Below are 25,896 nucleotides of genomic sequence, written 5' to 3' on the forward strand. Positions count from 1 at the left end.
TCCATTATCCACATGAAGGAGAGATTTAAGGTTTCTGAGCACGGTCATTGTCATAGCACTTAAGTGTTTCACTCTGTCACCCCACAGTACTTTTGCTATAGAGTTTCTATGGTACTTTTTGAGGGAAGAAAAGGAATATATATATCCTCTATATTCACCCAGATGTCATACAGAGGTATAACATTGCATATCATCCTTCTCTACTCACAACTCTATTACATGAAACCTCACCTCTGCTGGAACCACAAAACCACCTCTGAGCTTTTCTCTGTCTCACAGATGAATGGAGGCAGACACAGAATCCTAGTACAAACACATCAGCACATTCCCATCTAGCCTATATATACTAGCCTAGAGCTACTCAAAGAATTTTCTTTTCTAGCGGTAAAAAATAACTTAAAAATTATTTTGAAAACTCTAATAAAAAATAAATAATTCTCATTGAGGAAACTGTATCTCCAGGTACCACACAAACTTCAAGGAAGGGGAAAAAATGCTGTTGAAGTTATCTTTACAATGCAAACAACTGTATTAAGATATGAGATGAAATCCATGTTGAAGTTTACAGAGGTTTTGTCTTTGATTTCAGCTGTGGAAATCATCCCGTGTATGGCTTTGTTCTGTACTTAGAAGAACAGTGAAATATGATCACATAGTATGAATTATTAATTACAGTCAACACAGAGTGCTGTGATGCACACCCATATGCATAATACTCATGGACACATCTCAACAGGTTTGGAGGACAGGTTCTAGGAGAAAGTGCCAAGACAGCAAATGATTATGAGAACACTTCAGAATTTTCTTTTTAAAAACGGTGCTAGTTTTTTCCATTAGAAGAGAATATAAGTTTCCCTGATACCAATTTAGTCAGGAATAGCAGAACAATAATTACAGCCCAGCTCATTATAATCATACCTAGCTGTTCTCACTGACAACAAAGAATATACAGGATTCTAGTTCGGGGTAATACTTACTGCTAGGCTTCATTCACACTTGAATTTACTTCCATATGCTCGTGTTTCTTTACTTTGACTTTGTGTCTCCCACCAGCTCAGAGTAAATAGCTGTCATAGAGAAAGAGACCAGGGAAGATGGAATAAGTACTTGGAAGAAAAATCCATTAGGAAACATTAGGTAGACAATCTGTAACAAGCTCTGGATAGCTTCTAAAATTATCAGAAGCCAAGAGGACTTTAAAGCAAAGCACTACAGAAGACACTAGTTCTGTTCTGGCTCTTTCCTTGGCACACACTTAGGGCCATCATCAGAGACAGATCCCAAGGTAAGGTAGATGTTCTTGAGAGAGCATTTATTGAGTCATTCTTCTGACCCACTGCTACTGCTGCAGTCCATTTTGCTGGACCAGTCAAACCCACATCATCACTTTTACCATTGCATTCTCTTAACTGAGGTTATTATGAACTATGTCTCTTCACTGATGTAAACAATATTGTTTTATATCAGTATGCAAAATTTAATTGTCTGCTGCAACCCACTCAAGATCCCAAAAGAACAAAAATAAAAGACTGCCTTTACCAATAATTTACTAATTTTAAGAGGGGGAAAGGTAGCAGATTAAAAAAAAAAAACAAAACATGTACATTATTTCAGAGCTCATATTTAATAGGCACATCTTTATATATACATACATATATATATATATATAAGCATTTGGATTTTTGCATCTGGATCTCATCTTTAGTTTGAGAAACTAGAGCAATGAAAAAGAGCAAAGTTCTGAAACACATGTTCAGAAAACTGCTCAGAAGGCATCCTTTCTGCTCCTTCCATTGAAGCCTCAAGAAATTTTCACTTTGTTGCTAACAAATGCATATTTTAATCTAGACAAAGCAGTCAGCAAATGCATTTATTATTAAAACAAACTTCTTTAAAAATTCAAATCTTGACTTATTAAAAAAATAATAAATATTTTTATGTAGTTTAGTATGCAAGAGTTAGATTGCTTGACCTCTCTTTTAATGACTTAATTAGCTGTACTAAAGCCCAGCTGGGCCTCTGCTGACAACATAGCTAGATATTTCAATCAGGCAGTGTTATGGAGAATAAGTAATAAATGCTACCTTGTCGCCATACAGTCCCAAACCAGAGTGCATGCTGGTAATGCTAAATTTGATCAGTATGCCTCATATTTCAATTAGTCGTGGTCTGAATCACTAAAACTGTGTAATGTGTATGAATTCCTGATATCAGATACAGAGCTACAGGCTCCCACAGTTAGAACTTTTATTAGCAGCCAATTAATGGCCAAAATCTGCATTGCTTTTAAAATTTATAACCTCTATTCCAGCTGCATCCATGGCTCCTAGTATACTGTATACAATCAGATCCATATCGCTGTCACAAGTCAAACAGCTGCAAACTGTATTCTGTCTGCAGAACTGAAAAATCCTTCTATACAGAAGCTTTTTTTTAACCTCTTAGAAGTTCTTTTCAAAGCCCAGCAGCACCAGTCACTTTGCGACAATGAGCGATTTAATACAGAAAGAAAGAAGTCTACACCAAGGTAACCTCTTGGGATGTGCTAGGTTTTCAAACGAATGAAACCCTATCACTTTGGCACAGCACAAGGGCAAGAAAAGCCACTTCTCCTGACCAAGGCTAAGAAAACATAAACATATAAAACCCGACCCTCATTGAAAATTAACCCATTGAAGTCTGGAGGCTCATTAAAAAATCCTGCCAATGGAGAGATTAATATTTTAAAGTAACTTCCACAAATTAGTAACACTGGAAATTGTAATATGGAGCCTAGTGAGCCTTAAGAGATTACTGCAGAGAAAGAGACTCATGCCTGCTTCCCCTCAAATGGTTTGATGAATACTTGAAGATTTCTAGACATTATTTTTAGGAACAAGTTTCTTTTTCTGTTACATGATATGCCAGGAAATTTTGATGTGATCCAATTCAGACATAAAGCATAGTAACTTTATGTCCTGGTAATGTCATGTCATAAAGCCATATGATAAAGGCATATTTGACATCTGAAATTGTGCTATTATTTTTTAAAAGTAATTTACCATATGTAAAAATGCGCAGGCCTAGAATATTTTTGGACATCTGATCTTCCAGTGTTATCTGAGACAAACACTGAATGTTTCTGTTCTTTCCCCTGTCTAAGCCACTCACCAGAGAAAGGGGGGAGAAGGAAAACAACAAAAACAAGAAAAAGGCTGTATAATTTAATGCTTAAAATGAACAACAGAAAAAAGTATTCACCTGCTTAAGTGCCTTGATTTTATACATGGGAGTGCGAAAAACTCTTCTCCGAAAGTAATACAGAGCAATAAAAATGTTGTGCTTGGATAATACAAACTGTTGTCATGGTTATTTAAAAGACAATAAAATCCTATTTTACAAAATTCAAACACTAATAACCAGCATTCTTTCTAACTGCTTAAATACTGCAGTAAGTCTCCTAATGCCACTGTGAAATCATAAGCTAGTACTTCAAAGGTGTTCTATCTGTTACAAATTTAATCTTCGCTGGTATGTCACAACTCATTTCATCCTCTCAGAAGCTTTGAGATGTACCATAGTGGCATTTTTGTCATCCCAGGCAACCTGAACCAAATTGTTAAATACCTGTCTGGTGCCCCAAAATGATCACAATACTATTGCTTACAGGATTTACAGCAGTGGCTATCTTGAAAAATTACACTTATTCGACTTCTCTTAGTTAAAAAAGGAATCCAACTGTTTGATTCTTACCAATGCAGAGGAAATGCGTTGGAAATATTTTATGCTTTTAAAGAGATTTTTTTAAAAAATTCCTATGGAATACAGTAATCACACAGCAGGATGTTTATTCTGTAGTTCACTCAGCTCCTGTGAAAGCTAGAAGAGGTCTGCTGAATGCATGAGACAATCAAAGGGATCATATAGGTGTAAAACTGGTGCAAAAAGGGTAAGAGTCACACCTGGCTGTAACAGCAGATGGTTCTCCCTACATTACATGCATTATTGCACACAAGCACATACGTGACACTCATTTCTAGACAGGCGCCTTTTTGTTTTTTCTCCTGAGAATGCATAGCTTTATTTCTGGATTACTAATTTGAAGTTATACTAGAAAAAACAAATAATAAAAGCATGCAAACAAATTAGATTGGTATTTCATGTGATTGGTTCAATTATTTTACCTATCTCTTCATATTACAGCTTTCTGAAAATCTGGACAAAATAGGTGGTTGGAAGACTTGAAAGAAGCTGTTTTATTTAAAATACAATGAAACAGTTCACAGACTTCTCCCAAAATATGCAGAACCTCTTCTCAATGTGTACGGACACATGAGGAAGGATGTCCCTAAGAGAGTGAGATTTTACTTAGAAATTATCTACTTCAAAAGTTAAGAGACAGGTGCTGCTTACTGAAACGAGAATTCTCAAAAGAAAACCTTCCCCCCATGAAACCAGAACCAAAAAAAAAAAAAAAAACACCCCAAAACCAAAAGTACTCTACACATGTAAGCACAGGACTTTAGCAAGTCTAGGAAGTATAAATATACATGTTTGAGACTACTTAGCTGTAACCAACAGGGATCCCTTTGACTTTTGAATTTTTACACATATTTTAGACAAAATCAGGGAGGAAAAAAGATCCAGCACTCAAGAACATCAAGTGGATTTGTGACTCTCTCTGGAGGACTCTGCGCCCTTACAAACATATGAATGGATTATGCTGATTTTATACATATTTAATCATGGTAATCCGCATGTTTTTGTGTATAATCTGCAATCCATATTACAAATGGGAGCATTTTATCCACATTATAATACTTCTGTGCTATAAACAACAAAATATTTCGTTTAGTAAATAAGGTCAATAAAATTAAGGAGAAAAAAAAATACTTAGTAATTTTGCAGTTACTTTATTCTTTCTGAATTCCAGACAGAATGAACAAAAATATTGGAATGAAAATTGCTTATATGTTTATGTGTTGAGGAAGCAAAATGCCATTGCTGGTTTGCTTACAGTATTTTGGTATTTGAAGTACTGTATACGTATTTAATAAAATTCAACTCCTATTTCTAAACTTCTGAAATGTGTTTCCTTATGTAGATGATCATACTCAATTATCTACATGTTTGGACACTAATTATTAAGGCTGGTATTTACAACAGGTTTATAAGGCTGCTATTTTAGGAATCAACATTTGCTGGTTTCCTACTTGTTCGTATACAGTAAGTGAACTTCTAAATAGCTCATTACAGGTTGCACAATAATACATATGGTACAAACAAAACAAAACACTTATAGGTAAAACATAAAAGTTTGAGCCAACAGACACAAGTCTGAAGGCAAAATACAGATGTGCATAAAGATACTGTTGAAAACCTAAAAGCAGAGCGCCAAATACACTCTGCTGCCTTAACATACATAGGAAACCTGAGCGAGAGTAAGGAATCCCCACACACTTTCTCACGGGCAATGTAAAAACTTTTATAAGCATAATATTGTAAAACTAACTTGACAACTCAAAATGGAGGAGGAGAAGGGAACGCCCACATGAAATATCTATTATTTAGGTATTATTTGATGGGCAGTAGGTAGTATGCACATTCATTAGGGATGTCCACGTGCGACTCGTGCCTGGCTTGACTTTGTTCTGACATTCATGAATTATGCAGTCATTTCTAACACAGGGAAATGAGAGTGAATTATGCTGCCCACTATCACATATTATCTCTCTGGATACACACACTTTAACACTCAGGTTTAAACATGTTTGTGTGCTGCTGTGACCACCCAAACACAAACTCGCTCTGGGATTTTCATTCTCATGTATTCTGTACACGCAAAAATGAGCTCACACATGCAAGTGAACAAATCATAAAGATGCTTGCAAATAAGAAACATGCAAAAATATAAAGAAATGAGGAATCTCCTTAAAAATCTGTAAATCTGGAAAAACAGTTTGGTTTAAATGTCATCTATTACAAGATAACAGCAACTCCTTTAATTGAAAATTGTTCTTGATGGGCTGTGTTACCATTAAAACTCTATTTTTCTGCAACAGGATTAAAATCTTACAGGTATTTTTTCTTCCCCCTTTTACATCTTAACAGCACCTAGTCTTTCCTAGCACAGCCATGGAGTACTTATGCATGTTGTTATATCTTCTCTTACAAGTCTGACTCTATTATCACTTTGCAAGTGACTTTTTAATTACTGTTACATCTAAGATGAGATTTGGAATTTAAAAACATGCACACATGGGGTTAGGCTGGTCTTTGATTATTAAAACCTTAAGGTTCATAGACTACAAGGGTCAGATGGGACCACAGGGATCCTCTGAGGATTTCAAGGCTGGAATCTGCAGTTGCTGCTCAGACAGAGATCCCATGGAGTCAGGGTACAATCCTCCTCGGGCAGTGGGGCAAGGTCCACAAATTCTTGGAAAGAACTTAAAAATGGAAATTTGCATATCTTCTGATAGGTCTTGTCCATTAAAATGCAATTTTAGTATGCATTATGGATAATTACTTTTTATTTGCCATACAATAGGGATTCTTGGTGTTTAAATTATTCCCAGAATGAACAGAATTGTGCTTTTTGAAGTAATCCTTTGTAATAAAACAGAATGCATTTTGTCAGATAGCTGGGTTTTTATCTGTGCTGTAATAAAGGTGCTTAAAAATGTAGCCTCGGGCAACTGAAGCAGGATTTCAGTTCTTGAGGAAAACCAAAGTAAAATAAAAATTTTCCCACACTGCACAATCTAGTCATTAATTTTACTGGAAGCAGCCAGACATGCATGCCAATGTTTTCATTAAGTAAATGTGTGGTTTAACCATTATATTCTGTACAACTGCAGTTAACTCCTACCAAATATTTGATTTTTAATTTTGGGTTTTTATGTCAGACTGAAATAGAGTGTTATTTCATACTTCTTAAACCTATTATGATGAAGATACAGTACAGTGATAAATATTTTCCTTAATTTTGACAGACATGCAGTCAAATCTTTATAAATTCACATTAAACTTTTCACTGTTTATGCATGCTTAAGGAAACAGAAAACGTTTCTTACAGCAGCTTGTTGGATTCTATAGAAGAACATATGTTAGACATGCTAGAAAGTAAAACAGAAATCGTGTTCAAAATCTTGCATTTTTCCTCTAAGGAGTAATTATTATAATATATGTGCATTTTGAACTACCAGATGAAGAATAAGAAAGTACTTAGTAACAAAAAGTGCAGCTTATGCAAACACTCACTAAAATGTGTACATAAACACACAGATCTAACAGTCTCCTAACTTCTGTTACATATAGACATTCTGTTATGAAATAAATTTTTCAGCAGATGTCTTGTTTGGTGTATGCTCTCTGACATCCGAAGCCCCCCAGATGAAAAGCCAGAAACAAGCAGAAATTCTAACTCTATTGAAATTAGCAAAACCAGGAATCAATTTAACAACAGTGTAAGGATTTGATAACTCTCTGGTATGTTATATATTAAAAGGTCAAGAAAATAGCAAATTAAAAATTTTAAGCATATAGTGCGGATACAATCGGTTTATCATTGATGCAGACATTTTTGATGTACATTATCTCCAAATAAATGTTTCCTAAGCACCAAATATTTCATATTGAGAATAATTTTGAGATAAATACAACATCTCATTATTATCCAGCATTTTCACTTACATCATAAATGAGGTGTGACCAGCAGAAGGCAGTGTTACAATAAATATATATGCAACTGCTCATTTACAAGACGGTTTGATATTGAGATTTAGAGTTTTCCTAACTTTTCACAATACATCTCTGGTTTTCCCTAGGCACTTCATACCAAAACCATCTTCTCAACGTAAATAACTTGAGAGACATATTTAAAATACTTCAGAAACCATTTCTTCGCACTGCATTGCTTTTATTTTACAAGTTAGCCTCCTTAACTTTTATTACATTGCATCTTTAGCTTTATAAGTTCATCAGAGAATTGTGTTCACACTTACCATGTCAATACAGCATTATGCTGAGCTGTCCCCTCATGAAACAGGACTCACACTGTTGAAAAGATGCGCATTGCCTCCTCAGCAGTTTAGCTTACATAATTCAGACCAAAAAAAAGCTCCTAACATCATTTCTTATTAACCTTTAGTGGTTTGCTCGACATCTGGTAGAACAGTATCTGGTACATTCTTAGTGGAACTACTGTAGGTATAATGGAACATACCTTTAATTAAATCTCCATCAAACATTTAAGTAATAATGTTGTTTAGCATGTGTTAGTATACAAAATCTGTTGGATACCTCCCCAAGTTTACAAAATCCATGTTAAAGGAACCAGCATTGCAAAAAAAATGTTACAGCATATGTTTGGATTTTTGTATTTCAAAGTCCTGACTACTTTATCTGAATTACAGATTTAGAGCTTTGTTATGTGTGATAGTTATGATAATATGATCACTAAAGGCACGGAGACAGGGAGACTCAAATCCCTTTGAAAATCCCTTTCTCCATTTCCTACAGCTGGTGCTGGAGTTTAATATCTGATAGAATGATGAAAAAGAACAGGCCAAACTCCAGTTTTAATAAAAATTTTAACAGGTCTACATATAGTTATGAAAAATGTTATTTGCAATGCCAATCTTTAATAAAATTTTCTTAAACCAAAGAAAATTCCCTATGGGGAATCTGTTATGAATGTGTTTTTCATATGTACTATTTAAGGCTGTTTAAAGGTTATGAAAGTGACTGGTAAAATAAGTTCTATCACAGCACAACAAAATCCTACGTGCAGTCTCATTTTTGCATTTAATCAAATAGGTAAGCTAGTCCTTCAATTTTCCATGTTTGTTCTAAAATAAGTATTTTCAGCTTGCATTAAAACTTTTCTCTGAGTGAACACTAATAATTCCTAGCTTGTACATTAGAGGTAAAGAGAGGTCAGCTTGGCTCAAATTTACCTCCCTTCCAAGAACGCATCGATTTTGAATCCTCCATTCAGCCAGAATCCTTGAAATTCACATATTCTCTAACAAAATATTCTGTCATAGCCAGTTTGGTGTTGTTTTAACAGTATTTGAATAATTACACTGAAATAAAACTAAAGTTAAAACCCTTGCAAAATCCAAATTCCAAATTTTGTGTGCTGCATGATTCGTTATATGTCTTAATTAGTACACAGTGAAATGTTCTAACCGTATTATATACTAATTTCTTGAAGTAATATTATTGAACAGAAATTTCTACTTGTAACTTATGCCTCTAAATAAACAGGAAAATTTCTGTATAATAGTTTATATGCACTGCAAAAGGTTATTAGTCCATAAAGCATCTATACAATATCAAAAATTACACATTCCCTCTACCAAATATATTGATCACAGCAAAAAATTACATTGCAAATCTTTTAAACATGAGTCCTACCATCATCGCTAATGTGCTTTTTTAGGGCAACTGCAAAAATGCCTGTATTTACTATACCAACTTCCTGCTCCTAAATCTTTACTCTTCTTTCCTAAAATCTCATTTGCATCTCTGTGGTCATTTTAGAGCATGATGTGTGTACAATACTGACTTCCTTTAACAGATGGTAATTGGTGCAAAACAGTTTATTTTACAAACAAATGTCAGTCAGCATATATCTATGGAAGACAAATATGCATGTTGCATAAAGATTAAATTTTTCTAACTCTAGGCTAACAGAAGTAAGGAGGAAGGGGGAAATCACAAAAACACATTCACGAAGTTCACTCTCCCCCACCTTAAAATTCCAAGTACAGGATTCCATTCACAGAAGTTGGTCTGTGCCCATCTGTCTATGAGAACACATGTTTTTGTATAGATTGATGTGAAATGACTGGAGCCAACTTTGAACTTTATGCAACATTGTAAAGCATTATCTAATCAATGAAAACAGAATTTCCACGCAGTGGAGATATAGTAAAAAATTTCATTACCATAAATATGACTAGCAATTTAAAAGAATAAATGATAATTAATATAATTAAATAATGTTATTTTAAATAATTTATAATTTTTAAAAATGTATTATCAACCTCCTTATTTAAGTTTTTGTTGAGGTTTCATATTTCCTGTGACCTTAAGCAGGGGATTTGGAAAAATTTGGAGGAATCAAGGTAACAAGAATGTTAAAAAGAATAATTTATTGCTGTGACCATTATGTCCTCTGATTTCTGTTTTGGGATTATAGTGGATTATCTCTGTCTAAAACCTATTTTTCATATCCCTGTGGAAATCAATTGACAAGTTCACAAGCAGGAAAGCAAAATGAAGAGATCTAATCAATATTTTAGATTCAAATTTTTATGCTACGGTAACTTTGAACATTAATTTTATAAAATATTAGGTGCCTCCTCAAACACAAAGCCACCAGGGGAAATTTAAACTAGCTTGAAACAAAAATATATTATTAAAATTAAATACTCTTAGAAAATTTTCAGCACCTTTGAAGGTTACATTGTCAATGTTTTATTTCTGAAGTCACTTTTTAAAAATTCCACTTATGATTCTTAAGAAAGCCATTAATTTCAAAGAGAGGAATAGCAATGCTATAAAAATTTTTAGAGTAATTAGACTGTGTGCCAAAATTAAGTTACTTTACCAGAAATAAATCAAACTTTTAGCAAATTGGATAAACGTGAAAACAACAATTTTAGTAATAAAATTACATTGGGAGAAAATCTTTCAAATTTCAATTTAAAAAAGCTTTCCTTCAAATCTTGTTTACTAATATCGGATCATTAGAAATTAACAAGAAAAACATTAATGCATAAGAATCAATTTAAATATGCTACAAGAAAACACCATTTTAAAAATAATTTTGCAAACAAATTAAAATCATTATTGCATTGCAGTAGCCTTAGTTTACCTTCCAATATTTAAAAAATATTAGCCAGCTCAAGTGCTGTCATTCTCAAAACTGTTTTAGCATTTTCAGTCTTTCTAGGTATGTTATTGCATGAAATCCACAAATAAAATCCGTCTCCCAAACGAGTATAAAATCTTCATGATATTAATAAATGTTTTTTATTGTAACAAAATTACATGAAGTGAGCAAAGAAGATAAATTAAATACTTTAAAAGCATATATGTTTCATGTAATAATTAGTGGGTTTTAGTCATAATTATCTCACTCTTTTATTAAAATAATTTAGAAGTTGTTTGGGGTTTTTACTAAACCCACTTTTTGACCAGCTCTGTATTTCTGTGTGAATATATTAAAATCCTGGGGTTTGAACTGATTAGTTTTCAAAAGATGAAAAAATAGTTATCATTATTTCTTCCTATTTCTTTATAAAAGTTTATTAGTATAATTTTTTTCTCTCCTGTTTCTGTAGATTAATAAACTTAAGATCTTGTGGAAAGCTTTGGTAACAATCTGATAATCCACAATTGTCCCTTTTATTATTAGAAAACTCTGTTTAGGAATGCAAAAATTACTTCCAATTTCTTGTTCCCAAACTGGTATTAAAAAGTTTCCATAGCAACTACAAATCATAATAGCAGTCCCCAAGTAGCTCTCCAATAATAGCTCAAAAAAAAATCCCTGATGTTTAAATGCTTAATATGTTAGCACAATTTTCTTAAATGGTGGAATGAATTACTCCGTTCTCAGACATTGATATTTTAAATTCAGGTGGCTCTGCGAAGCAAAACCTAGTTTGCGTCTGAACACAGACACAGTATATGCATTCTGTGCCCTGTAACAATGGGACAAACTCACAAGAATGTTTTTTAAAACACCATGAAAATATTTAAGCTGCTTCAATGGAATTGTCTCTCTTACATCTATTAGAGAACAACCTTAAAGATGTCTTTGTTTTGTTGTCTTCTATATTATCTGCCCTATATACTGAAGAACACAAAGACACTGCATTTTCTTGATTTTTCTTATCTTTAAGAGCTCAGAAGCATGAAATGCTGATTATTTCTTAATGAAAGGAGAACTACACACCATATTTTTAAGTAACATTTTGAGGGATTTCACCCAAATGCAACAGAAGACAGGGAAGAAAAATAAGCAGGAACTAATGTCATTGGGTTATTTTTGGTCCAGTGACATAATTTATTGTTTACACACTTTTTACACACATTGATTTTTAAAAATCTAAAACCAATATTTAAATTCCTAATTTTTTCTAATAATTTTTTGATTCACCTTCACTGCAGTTACCAGACACCTTTTTAGTGGAAATTTTTGATTGATTCTGTTTCACACTGCAAATTTGTCAGTTTATTTTTTTTATGGTATTTGAATCCAGAGCACTGAATTTGTGATTCCACACATGAAATAAAACCACATCTTTTAACACTAAAGTGTGCAGGACAGACCTACAAACGCATAAACATATGTCCAGCTTTACTCTTGTAAGCAATCCTGTATAATTTCTTACATTTGCTTTCGTTTACTTGCATGAGTAAATCTACTCATTCATTTAAGCATTCACAGAACTGAGTACAAGGAATGCACCATTTACTTCATATAGCTAAATATATATGTGACAATTTCACAGGTCACTGCAACATATATATTTCTGCAATGGTCCATAGAGTTTACAATCCCTTTGAAAACTAATGCCAGGATCTTGTGAGCACTTACTGGTGTCCATAATCACACTCACATGAGTACTGCTAGACTGTTCTCAAGAGTCAAGTCACTGAAATGCATAAGTGTTCGCAGGTTCAGGACCTAAAATTGTTAATACCACACAAGTCCTGTACAAATGCTGTGTTAAGGCGCCATCCTGAAAACACTTACTCCTGAGTATGCAGCAGCTGTGCTTATTTCTGGGGCTAACTCCTTTGAAATGAAGAGCAGTAAGCAGTAAAGTCACTACTAAATATTTAACCGACTGTACTCTGAAATGTGTTCCCTCATCCTTTCAGACAGGGAGACAAGGGGAAGGTTAGAGTTCGAAGAACTTAGTCTCTCATGTTTCCTCAGTGATGGAAAGCAGTCTGAAAGCCACAGATTATCCTGAACAAATGTTCTAGTGGTGTCCAAATCTAGCTCTAACAAAGAGTTGGAAACTATTAAAAAAGCACCATGTCCCAAACCCTCATCTTTTTGAGGAAATAATTCTCTGACAGCCCTAAGTTTCAAAGTACTCATAAACTGCTGATAATGACGAGTTTCTTAGGGATTATTAATTAAGAAAAACACTGTTACAGAAGTGTCACATAAAACTCCCAGACTCAGATGGGAGGCACATAAAAGTTGCACTTGGGAAAGGGTAATGAAAATCCACTCATTTTATGTTCGTCCTTGCCTGCCATGGTGACCTAAACCAGACTACAAGCGAAGCTACACTTGCAGCACAGCAGTGACTGTGGTGCCCTGGGCAGCCGTGCCTCTCCTGAGCACCCGCAGCCACCTCTCTCAACTTTCCCTGGAGTTCAGCCAGCCCCGTCTCCTCCAGCACCACAGTTTGTCACTCCTGTCTGAGGATGCTGTCTCAGAACCACGGCCATGAGAATAACAGTGCCTGGTGGCACATACTGTTGGACCTAGTGGAATACTTCTGTTTTACACCCTTTACCAAAGCAGACATTTCTGTTTATTTGCCCTGTTTGGTTCTCATTGTGAGCTTTATCTTGGCTCAGAGATCAAATGCAAGCCTGCAGAGCTAGTGCTTGCAGACCAGAATTAAAACAAGATGCCCGCACAGCATTTGCCCGTGACACAGTTCACCTTACTAAATATTTTATCAAGATATGGTTTAAGAAACTGAAAACATGAGTGCTTCTTTCTGTGTTGTTTTATAGCATCCAGTTTTGTGACTTCTTGTTTTTCTATGTGCATGAGCTTCTAAAAAGCTTAAACACATCCATAGCAGCTGCACCAGGGCTACAAGTTCAGGCACCTAACATACTAAAATTCAAAAATTATGTGCTGGCCAGTAATAGGCTTCATGTTGCACAGGACCAGACAGAAAGACACGGCATTTTTACTCTTGATACAAGAGAGAAATTTTGTGTAGAAACAATATTACTACTTGAACAAGGTATTTAAACTCAGAATTATACTATCAGTTTTGAAAACAGAATAATTTTTTTAAAAAATAGATCTATAGATTTTTTAAATACATTTTTATATACACACACACTTCTGACACGTTCTGAATATTTTGGAATTGAGAAAACAGTATTCTGTCTTGTAAGAAATATATGGTAATGTTCTTAATGTATCATTATTAAGAAAAGTAACACTGCTCCACTTCTAGGAACATTTTTCTTTATAAGAAGCAGCAAAGTCTCAAGTTCACCAAAAGTGTAAATCTGAATCCTTATGACATCTTTGTGACTCCTGTAGATTTATTTCATGTTCTCCGTAGAGTTGTTGTTTGGGGGACATTTTATGTCTGCGTTTCAGATTGCTAAACAATATAGCATTGCTTCTCATTTTAAAATAGTTTAGAGATTCTTTAAATATTGCTAACATCTGAATGAAAATTACACTACTAAAGCAGTAGATACAAAAAGGCTTGAATTTTCAGCAAAGGCACAGAAACATGCACTATTTAAGGAAGGCTCTGTATATGTATGAAATTTCATGACTGTGCCCTTATTTGCTATAATTTATTTTCATATGGATATATTTTTCCCATAAAACCTATCTTTAGCTATATTGGTTCTCTTTGTACTTTGGGATGTTACTTTGTACCTTGTCAAAATTTTTCCTTTCCTTCATTTGGCACAGAGTCAAACAGAAAAATGACCACAACTATGGGATACTTTTGAATAATGAATTCTTAAGAAATGGTGGTTTTCCAAATGGAGAGAAGATGGCACCAAATATTAAAAGACTATCCCTGGCACATGTCAGCTAAAATTAAAGGTTTTAATTAATATAGTCTACTATTACTTGAAAGGTAAAATTTCAAGACACACCCTTTTTATAGTCTCACACACTTAACACAGACTTGAGCTTCCTAATACACAGGCATAGATGACCAGGATTTTCGTTTCAAAGCACAAAGTCTCACTATTCATTTTCCTCTGAAAGTTACCATGCTACTATTGTTTCAGATCATAGCAACAATAACTTCAATATGGGATTTCTGAAGCTTTCTATAAAATCCAGACAGAGGGCCACAACAATGGAAGCCTACAAGTATCACTGCTGAGGAAGGCATTTGATCATAACATACGTGAACACAGTTCCTTTTATAGATAGGGGTAGGATCGGTTTTGTTCTGATTTGGTTTGTTTGGCTCTTAACTGCAATGGAAAAATTGAGAGCTGAGCTTTATAATTCCATATGAATGCATGTGGCACCAGATAACATAAGGCTTCTCCCAGTTTTCATTTCCAAGTGCATGGGCCTACAACAAAAAGAACATCAGAAATACTGGCTGCTCCACTCCACAGAGGTGATCAGAAAGCAGGAGTGAGAGTGCCCAGACTGACACGGCTTTGCAGTCTGCTGTACTTGAGGCACATTATTACATTAATACAGCAATGTTTAGGGATAACATTTGGCATAGCACAGCCAACATCACAATGTACAGCCCACCAAAGGGTCCACCTCAACAAGGCCCATGGCTCTGGCTTCCGCTGGGCCTCCCACTGACAGACACTACAAAAGCATTTCAGTCTCTATTTCCTCCCACAAGGGATAACTAGAGCCACACAGGGAACCTCGTTGGACTCTTAAATCTCTCCCTCACTTAGAGATTCATAACATAAATTGTGCCATATTATTTGCACCATTGCAAATGGAAGTAGCTGATTTTTTTTTTTATTTTGCTGCTTTTTTTTTCGCTCCCAAACCAATAAAAAATAAAGAGAGTGATGCAGGACTCCATCTACTTCCATCCACCTAAATTGTGGAAAAAACCACTTGGTTCTGTGCAACACTACAGACAGGGAGCACTGTTAAGGCAGGGTGGATTGTACATGGGTTCCCCTTGGCCTGCACCCCTGGAAGCAGATGTCCTGCTAAGTTCCTTGGACTTCATACACAGCAGCTTGGCAAGCAGCCGAGTATGATATATTGGCATTATTAACTAACTGCTATACTTTAAAGAATAAGCAGGCATAAAGTAACAAGGATTTAAAGCACTAGTAAAAAATAACTTAAAGAAGGATTTGCACATTCAGCAGCAGACCCTTTTTTACAATTATACCAGTCCAAAAACTGCATGTTCCTTCTCTATAAACCTTGTTTATAGTGCAGGACCATCAAGTTACAATGCTTCTGTTGGTAAACAGTAGCAATTCTAATTAAAACGAGGTTGTTTTTTTTTTCTCAAATGCTTTAGTCCTACAGCAAAATATCTATGTATAAAAACCAGGTTAAACTGTAGTAATTTTATTGTCTGCTTAAAAAAATCTTCACTGAGAACAGAAAATATCTTTTTTTTTATAGTGTGCGCACTTGAAGAGACTGAACGTGAACAATGCCCCAAGGAAGAACTTCATTAAAATACAACCAAATAGCAACTTTTAAATTTTTTTTAAATTTTTTTTTTTAATATAGAGGGGTGAATAAGAAGGGGATCAAACCATCAAAACAAGAATCTCAATTTCTTGCTTAAGGATTTGGGGGGAGCGGGAGAACTCACTTTTTATTCATATCTTCCTCGTATGCTTTTTCATCCTGCTCCCTGCTTCTTTCTGCTTCTGAACTAAGCCACTTTTTGCTGACAAGTTAAAACATTTCTGTTCAAAGCTCAGTTGTGGGTCTTAGAGAAGATTTTGCATCTGAACAGCAGTTCATTCCAGTCCATTTTATAAAGGGAGTATCCCAGACTTCAGAGACTGTGAGTCATTGTGCCACTGCAGCTGTGACTCTGAGACTAGATTATTAATTTTTTACCGTATATGCAAAAACATTTTTTCTTAGGACCATGTGATAGTCTTTATTTATTGGTATGATCTAAGTATTTCCAGAAAATCCCATCTGCTCCTTAGGAGTTTGGAGAGGGGGTCTTTTCTCATAAATGTTCCCCCTTCCCTCTTAGCACACACTCTCCTAAACCTCCCAACTATTAGGAATGACAGAGGGAGAAATTTCTGCTAGATAAAATGAATCTTGAAGATACTTTTCATGCCAGAACAAATTTTTCTCTTCTAGTATCAGGATCCCTGTTCAACATTTTAGGTCCATTTCTAAACTCTTAACCCTTTGTTAGCACTAAGCCCAGAATGAAATTGGAAATAGGATGTGATTGATGATGATAATGATTCAATTATAAATGAAACTATTTTAAACAAGAGACAACACAAGGACATGAGAATCTTCATAGTACGGACTAAGCCTTTCCATTTAAGGCTTCCCATGTGATTTTCAACACTTTAGTACATACCATACTGGAAGTTAATTCACCTCTCAAATAAAGGATGGAATATTTTACACTAAGCATGAAGAAAAAAAAAAAAAAAAGAAAGAAAAAAAACCCAAACAAAACCAAACAAACAAAACCTAATGAGATACGTGCATCCAAATGCTTGAAATCAGTAGCACATCCTTGGTGAGTCCCAAAGTAATTGCCAGTTAGGCTTTATATTGTTTAGCAGTTTTCTTGGGGATGCATTTGGGGAGATGTTTTTTGTTTGTTTGGCAAGATTTTGTGTGCATTTTTGATTGTTTGCTGGTTTTATTTTTAAAGACACAACTGGATTAATCTACATCTTGGGCAGCTGAAAGGGTCACATGTCACTTATTTGCACAGTTATGGCAAACACAACTGTTTGTGCTCTCTTTTGCAAAGAGGAATTCTAGAAGTCATTTTTACTCAATTTGCCACAAAATTTCCAAAATAATTTTCAGATCTTAAATTATGGCTTTTATCTAAAGTTAGTGTTTGAAATCAAAATTGACAGTTCAATCACAGAAGGATTTACAAGAAAGAAACAGAGAAAATAAAAATGCTAACATGCACTAACATAAAATGTAATTAGCTATGCAGGGGTACATCAATTCAGATAAATGAACAGCACCAAAGCTACAAACAACAACAGAGTTAAAAACCAATACCTTCCATATTCTTACGTTGTTCCATAAGATTATTGGACTTTTTTCAGGGAAACAAACAATAAAAATCAATTCAATAATCAGCAATCAGAAAAATTGTAATATAATTTACTCTCTATTTTAATATAAGTTATTATCTATTGTAATGGACAACTGAATTGCAATACAAATTAATGTAAGTTATGCCTTATACTAAATATATCAATGAGAACAAAAATATTTATGATACAGCCAACTACTGTAGAAGTTTCTTCTGGTGCAACTTTAATACCAAAGTTTTGAGAATATTATTTAAAATAATCGTATGTCCTGGTTTTATTATTCCATTTATCTGTTTCATTTATTATAAACTTCAGATTAATTTTGGTGGGGTTTTGGTCTGTTTGGGGTTTTTCTTTGTTTGTTTTGGTTCTTTTAAATGATGAATGAATGAGAAGAGGAAATTATCCTCCACTACAGACTATCATATATCAAATATTACAGTAACATATTACAGTTTTGCAATTCTCATTTCAGAAGACTCATAGACTGAGCTAAGAAAGAGCCAAGAGTTACAGAAATATTTGTCTCCATATGACACAGCCTGATTTCTTGCACTAACATTAAAAATCAGCCTCTGCTCGAAGTGTATGCCCCAACATAAACCCCACAGATTTACGAGATGCATGGCCCCTTTTCTAGATTTCTGTGAGTCACACAAACAGCCTGCAGATCTGCTGGGTCAGCACACAATTACCCATGCCATTCAAGTCCTGTGTGATGGCAGCTGGAGCTGAAGGGCACAGGCAAAGCTGCCAGGCAGCGCAGCTCACCACGGGCTCAGGTAGGGTCTGGGTGCAGCACCGCTGCTGAGGGGGAAGCAGGAAAGGCAAGGCAGGGATGTGTGTACATGGACCCAGCAGTTATAGTATTCTATACTCTCATATACTCCAAATCATTTAATACAACAGCACTGTATAAAGCCAAGTTACATCAACAAGAGCTAGCTCATTTGAGTATTCTTTATTCATACAGATTCTGATCCAAAGTTATTTTTAACCTTGAGAAACCCCCAATACAAATAAATTGTGTATTCAATTTTTTTAAATATCCTTTCCACAAACTGAAACATTTTCTTTATATTTGATGAAATAATTCAGGAATTTTTGCTGGGTAATATCAAATGTTCTTATATTAATATGTTGAAATTATAGTAATTTAAATGCTACAACATTGGCATATACCAAAGGAAAGGCTGATGTTTTGGTAGCACAACTCCAATTTTTACTACTCAAATATTAAAAGAATCAGCATCTTAAGCATATCAGCCAGCAGTTCGTTAATCACATCCACTTGACCACTTGTCCCACCAGTTTAGTCCCACCAGTGGCCTACTCAAGCTATAAAAGTGCAGAATTTAGAAATTAAGAAGCCCATCAAAAGGTATATTTCCAAATGAAAAGGCTTAAGATGAGCCTTCTGAATCAATATTTAACTATCTAAAATAAAAGCGCCTACATTTCCACTATGTTATTTGCAGAAGGGCTGAACACTGCTGAGCCCCTTCTCTGAGAGACACAGTTCAGCACCTTTGAAAGAAACAGGATGAACTTAATTAGGTCTGAGAAGTGAATTTAAAACCCTAAGATTTAAAATTATGAAAACATGTAATTTCCATACAATATACCTAGAAATGAGGGAAGGGGAGATGGGAAGGAGTGGTGCAGAGAGGATGACAAAGGAAAGGATAAAAACACCCCGACTCCCAGTTGAATAATTTACAGAAATTAAATGCGTCAGATATTACAACACACTATTTGGAATCTATCTTTTTGTTAGAGATAAATTATTTCAGTTACCAATTTCCTGTCCCTGTACTGAATGCTCATCTGAGGTTATTACATTGCATTTTATAAATATGTGAAAAGAAAAAAGTATGAGCAGCTGAATCTACTAGCAAAAAAACCCTGAAAATCATGTTCCCATTTTCTAATCTTTGTTTTCTTAAGTCTTATAATATGTCTTTGCAGAACTAAGTGAGGTATAAAACTAGAGATTAATATTGTTACACTTGGAAATGTTGTAATAAAATGAAGACATATATTCTTCCCTCTGAGTAAATTGGAAAAGTTTTCACTCTCTTTAGTGTAGCATGTTGCTTCTAATTACATAGATAACATGCCTGTTTTGTAGTCTATATCCAGAAGTACAATTTCACTTGACTTTGAAAAGATAACATCAGAAATAATTTCTAATAATGTTGGGTATGCTTCTCAAAGGCACCAATGTAAAAAAAAAAAATTGTTTTTTGAGCTATAATTCTATTCATTTTCGGGTTATTCCTCATGAAAACAAAACTGATAAAACATGCTGTTTTCCTTTTTTCCCTTAATCTTTCCGCCCATGTCTCGTTTTTCCTTTGTTCTGTATCTTCCTCATATTACCCTACCAAAATCTAGGAAAAGACTCTCTCTAGTCAAATATTCTCAGCACTGCCATTACATATCATGTATGTACTACTTAATTTACAACATTTTTTTTAACTCTTACTTCCCTAAGTGGATGTATGAAAAAATACTTTTCTAGCTTCTAAGAAAAATTACAAAATTGTCCTCACTGACAGAATTAGTTCTCAGATTCTGAAACAAGACACTAATCATCCTTTAAAAGCGCAGCTTTTTTTGCCTTTGTTCTCTTCCTCTCCCCTCCCTCCCAACATGTGTACTGTAAAAGCAGCTCATTTCACAAAAGTCTGACCTTAATAAAAACCCTTCCATGTTTGTCATATTTTTCATAGTAGAAGCTTTCATTTACACAATATGCAAAAGAGAATTTGACTTTAAATAAAGAATTAAAACTACTTCTTTTTTATTAATAGTTCAATCAACTTTTGTCTGGATAAGAAGAAAATTTTTTTACCAAGTCATGTATAATCCTCCACACACACCAAGAGTTAATTTGTGAAGATCATCTTTTTTTCTGGCATAAATTAAGAATTTCATGTGCCACACATAAAAAATGGCAATAACAAATGCCTTTAATAACAGCACTTTCTAAAGTCACATCCACAAAAAATCAAAGAATGCTGGATATATACAAGTACATAGCATTTATAAATCAACAAAAGGCAAACATGTTGATTGTAACTTCCTCTATCACCAAAATCAGTCTCACTTACCTGACTATTTACTGTAAACACCAAAGACGTTCCAGCAGGAAAAGAATAGTCCTACAAATAAAACACAGGAAGAAAGGGCCACTTCTGATTTTAAAATAAGCTATACAACATTAAGAAGTTCCAAAGAGGTGCCAAGCAACTAGAAGTTGCAGACAATATAAAGGCTAGTTTCAAAATCAAAATACAGTCTTGGAGCAGCAATAACAGAAGGCAACAGCTTGTACTCGCAATCAAACTCACCAATTTCTTACTTAGTAAGAATTTCTAGGAGATAGACACAAAAGTGTCTTAAGAGCTGAGCAAAGTAAATACCATATGATTTAAATAAGAAACATATCTCAAAGCATATCTTTAATAAACATTTATTATGTGCTTAGAAAGAGTGTTTACATATAAACTTTGATGTATACTCTCTCTATATCTCTCCATCAGTACATTAAAATTAACTATTGACTTTGAGAACAGAAGCATTTTATTGATATGAATTACCTTATTCTGCACAACATGAAAGCATAGATCGAAACTAGCTTTCATAACAAAATCGTTTTTTTGAAACTCAAAAATGTATATTTTTCCGTGCAATTATAGTTGAATATTCTGCTAAAAGAGCGTTATGTTTATAACGTCACTGGTTTTGTGCTGTTGCATTTCTTCCATTAAATTCACTAGATTTCCCATACTTCATATTCTTTACAGCTACAGCCTTAAAAGCTTTATCACTATTTTGACTACTGGGACCCCATATATGTACAATATTTTAATTACTAAATGACTACATTTTATGCTGCAATACAAAAAAAAAGTTTGACAAACATTTCATTAAAAAATAGAACTGTAAATCAAGTGTACATTTTTGACAACTAGTATAGGACTCCAAAATATTTTTCAGAACTTTATTTCTACTCAATAAACATTTTGGAAGTGCTTCAAATTTCTATTCAAAATTCTCACTGAGGATTTTGAAAGGGTCTATTTTATTTGCTTTATTTAACAGAAATATCATCAAAAGTGAGCAAGAAAGTAAAACAAGATTCCATTGCTGGACCTTAATGGCTTTCATACCTCTGAAATTATTTGTAATAGAGTCAGATTCTGAAAATCTGACTACAAGTCCTGCCACTCAACTTCACAAGTGTTTTTGTCTTCTTCCTCTCCTTGACCTCCAAAATGACCATTAATACTTCATGCTATTCCTCACCTGCCTCACTTCTTCCTTATTGTTTTCCATTCAACTTCTGGGTGTGGAAAATTATTCCCTCTTCTATGTTTTTGACCTACCTGTAGGTGGTACCCCAAAATGTTTCTTCCTACATATAAATGGAGCAGTCAATATTCAACAAGGTACATTATTTTGGGGAAAGCTTATGTATCTGGTTTTCCAGAGACATGATCTTGGTATAACTCCTTAGAGATTTGGGAAACCCATGAAATGGGAAAGCAAACAAGCCCCAAAAACCAACAAACCAAAAAAACCCCCACATAAGTAAACAAACCAACCAACACACCCCATATTATTCTACCCCACCCTGAGTATTTGGACATCTTTGGACACATTTTGATTTTCAGAAAAGTTTTCTGATTTACTTTGCTGTTTTGTCTGATCAGCTTGTGAGCTGCACTTCTCACTTTAAGAACAAGATATACAAAGACTTGTCTTCATTCACTTCAGGTCAAAAATCATCCATCACAACTTTGAAGTATCCAGTTAAAATAGGCACTCATTTCAAGGACTATTTTGTATTCAGTTTGACAGAATTCCCAAAGCCTCTACAGCCTTCCTTGCTTTGTTTGCTTTATACAGGAAATATGCTACTGAGTCATGGCACAGTGACATATATAATAAGAAGCCCACACATATTACAGTACATAAGCACTTTGAATTCCTTTTGGAACTATATGGGAAAGACAGTGAAAGGATGTAGAGCAGTTGTCTGTGTGGTGCTATATTCCAACATACAAAAACTGTTTCAAACTGTAATATTTGAAAGGTCCCACCAACCTGCATCCAGTTGTACTCATGGGCTATAAAATCACATACTCACATTTAAGAACAAAATCATTAAATGCAGAGCTGCTGGTGTTCTTATTCAACAAACTCAAAACACTGAGTGGCCACCTTTCAGAGACTTCACATCCTGGATTCAGCATGTGGTTCTGCATGATATGAGATAGGATTGGTCATTTTTTACGTATTCGTTAAATCACAGAAGAGTTAGATATAGAAGTCACTGTTTCGAGATTAGCAGTACTGGGTTTTTTTCCTTTTTCCTTTTTTTTTTTTCCTTTTTAAGAAGGAACCTAACAATTTTTGCCTTGGATAAAGGCATTTTTCATGTCATGATTGTTAAAGTAATAATTCTAATAAATTATAGAACATATTATTTCAGTTATTCTTTATTTCTTTTCAATTATTCTCCATTTCTCTTTGTACAAATGAAAGTCCAAAGTAGTTTGTGAAATTTCATGCAAACAGTTCCAAAATTTAACTCCAGCTCATTTTACTTATCCATGAAATCTGGCGGCACATCTGTTTACCATGAGAGAATGTCCAAAGGTGTTGAAAAACATCTTTTATTATCACAATATAGAGGAATACCTGCCTTCAAGAAAGAAGATATCTAACTTCCTGCTTTCTCCTTTAGACAGAGACTGAAACATGGACATATACAGGCATACATTATTAGCTGGACCAGGTAGAAGGAAGTAATGGAAGGAGTAAGAAAGAAATGCAGCTTTGCAAACAGCTGTGGTCACAGAAAGGATTGTTGTCCCTTGTTTTGCCTGTCTTTCTATCTTTGCTCCCAACCCTCTCATTTCACCCTTTTGTAATGAATGTGGCACTGACTCCAGGAATCAATTCAGCTCAACTGCCCTACTTTATCATTGATTTTGTCAGATTTTTTTTTTCTACCAGGTTGGTGATTTCAAGTGGCTTGAATAAGTATCAAATTTGAGGCAGAAAATAACAAAAAAACACAAAGAAAAAAAAAGAAAAAAAAAGAGTGAGTGACAACATGGAGAGATCAGAAGAGGCAGACAAAGAACCAGGACTTTCAAAGCAAAGCAGCACTTCAACATGCTCACCATGTGATAGGAATCTGAGTCTTGGGCTCTATGATACCAAGACAAAAGACGGTACATAGGAAAGAGAAATCAGGAGGCTGTGACTGGAGATTCTAGATGCCAAACATCTCCCAAAACTTCTATACGTATTTGTGTTGAAGTATGAGGTCAAACACCATTTGTGACGATTACAAGGTTTGGAAAAATAGAGGTTCCTCTTCAACAGTGCCCAAACACAAAGTCTTTCCTATGCTGGGGGTTGTCAAGGCTATCACCACAAATCAGTGTGCAGAGACACCCTAGGTCTGTTTTGGCAACATGAATGACTTGACTGCTGAAGGACCTAAAGACTGCAGGAAAAAGCAGGTACAAAGTGCCAGCTCAAGTACCCATGCTCCCACGAACATGCAGATGCCCTCAGGAGAACAAAGAAGGGACTAAAGCATCCCAGGAAATCACATTGCCTCATTTGAGTTATCCCCATTTCCGCGGATCACCCTCACTACTGAGCAACTATATCATAAGACTGGATGCTTCTCTGAATTGAGCCCTCTGTTGGAAGATATTCTGTTACATGACAGTCAAGACTTTTTGGCTCATTACCATGATAAAGTCCCTGCTCAGGCTGTCTTCAGTACTAGTCAGTTGCTGCCGCTCAGGGAAAAAAAGATACAGTGCAGTTTAAAAATCTTTCCAAAATATCACTATTAAATTTCCCAGAGTTCACACTACTAAACAAATAAAGAGCTTGCCTACATTTACATTAATAAAATGAGCAGGTTTTTTTTCCTTGTTATAATTACTTCTTTTATTACAAATGGGAGGAAAACCAGGCTTCTACATCTGTTTTCTCAACATATAAATAGTATGTAAATTAATTACCATCTTCCCAAATGTGTCAGTTCCACCAGACAATTTCTGAGATTGAAGTAGAGGTCATCTTTAGAGGCAAGCATAATTAGATCTAAAACTAATTAATACTTTTTTTACTAAATGATGTCATAGAAATGTTTCCAGAGGTTTTCATGGAAACCACTAGATTTTCATTCATCTTTACAATTATATTTACTAATAACCAGACTTATTATTGCTAGTGTACTTGTTTATGCTGCGCAAGGGCAAACAGGACTAAATTACAGCAAACCCCTTTCTGAAAGATATTGAGTGTCTCTCTCTCCCATCAATATAAATGAAAGATAATTAAACCCAACTAATCAATGATGAATTCTAACTATTCTCATGAAACACTGAAAAATTTATAAAGGAAAAAAGACAGAAGGAAACACCTGCTAAGAAACTGTTACAGTGATACATCAGCCCGTGCCATGCTTTTTAAACTGCACCAGGGATGAAAGCATGCACTCTGGCAAGAAGAAGGGAATTGCTTACTGTGTGCATTCTGCCATCTATTTTTGCCCAGTGAGGGCAGGGTGCCCAGCCCTGCAGGACTCAGGTCATGTCATCTCCTGAATGCTCCTTAGGGCAGGACTTAGCACAATAGAGTCTGCTGTTCTTATCAAAAACAACTTTCAAGACGAGAGTCCCAACAGCAAATCAAAGACCTGCTTCCACATTGCTTCTCTCCTTAAAACTCCTACCCAGGTGTATTGTACTGCAGTCCTACAGTCCAGATCCCCTAAGCCTTGAAAATCCACAACAGGTGGAAACAAGGTTTCCAAGACAATTCCTCTTCCCAACA

Source organism: Agelaius tricolor, unplaced genomic scaffold (assembly GCF_023055355.1).
Source record: "Agelaius tricolor isolate 1412-34295 unplaced genomic scaffold, bAgeTri1.0.p SCAF_8, whole genome shotgun sequence".
NCBI classification, from domain to species: Eukaryota; Metazoa; Chordata; class Aves; order Passeriformes; family Icteridae; genus Agelaius; species Agelaius tricolor.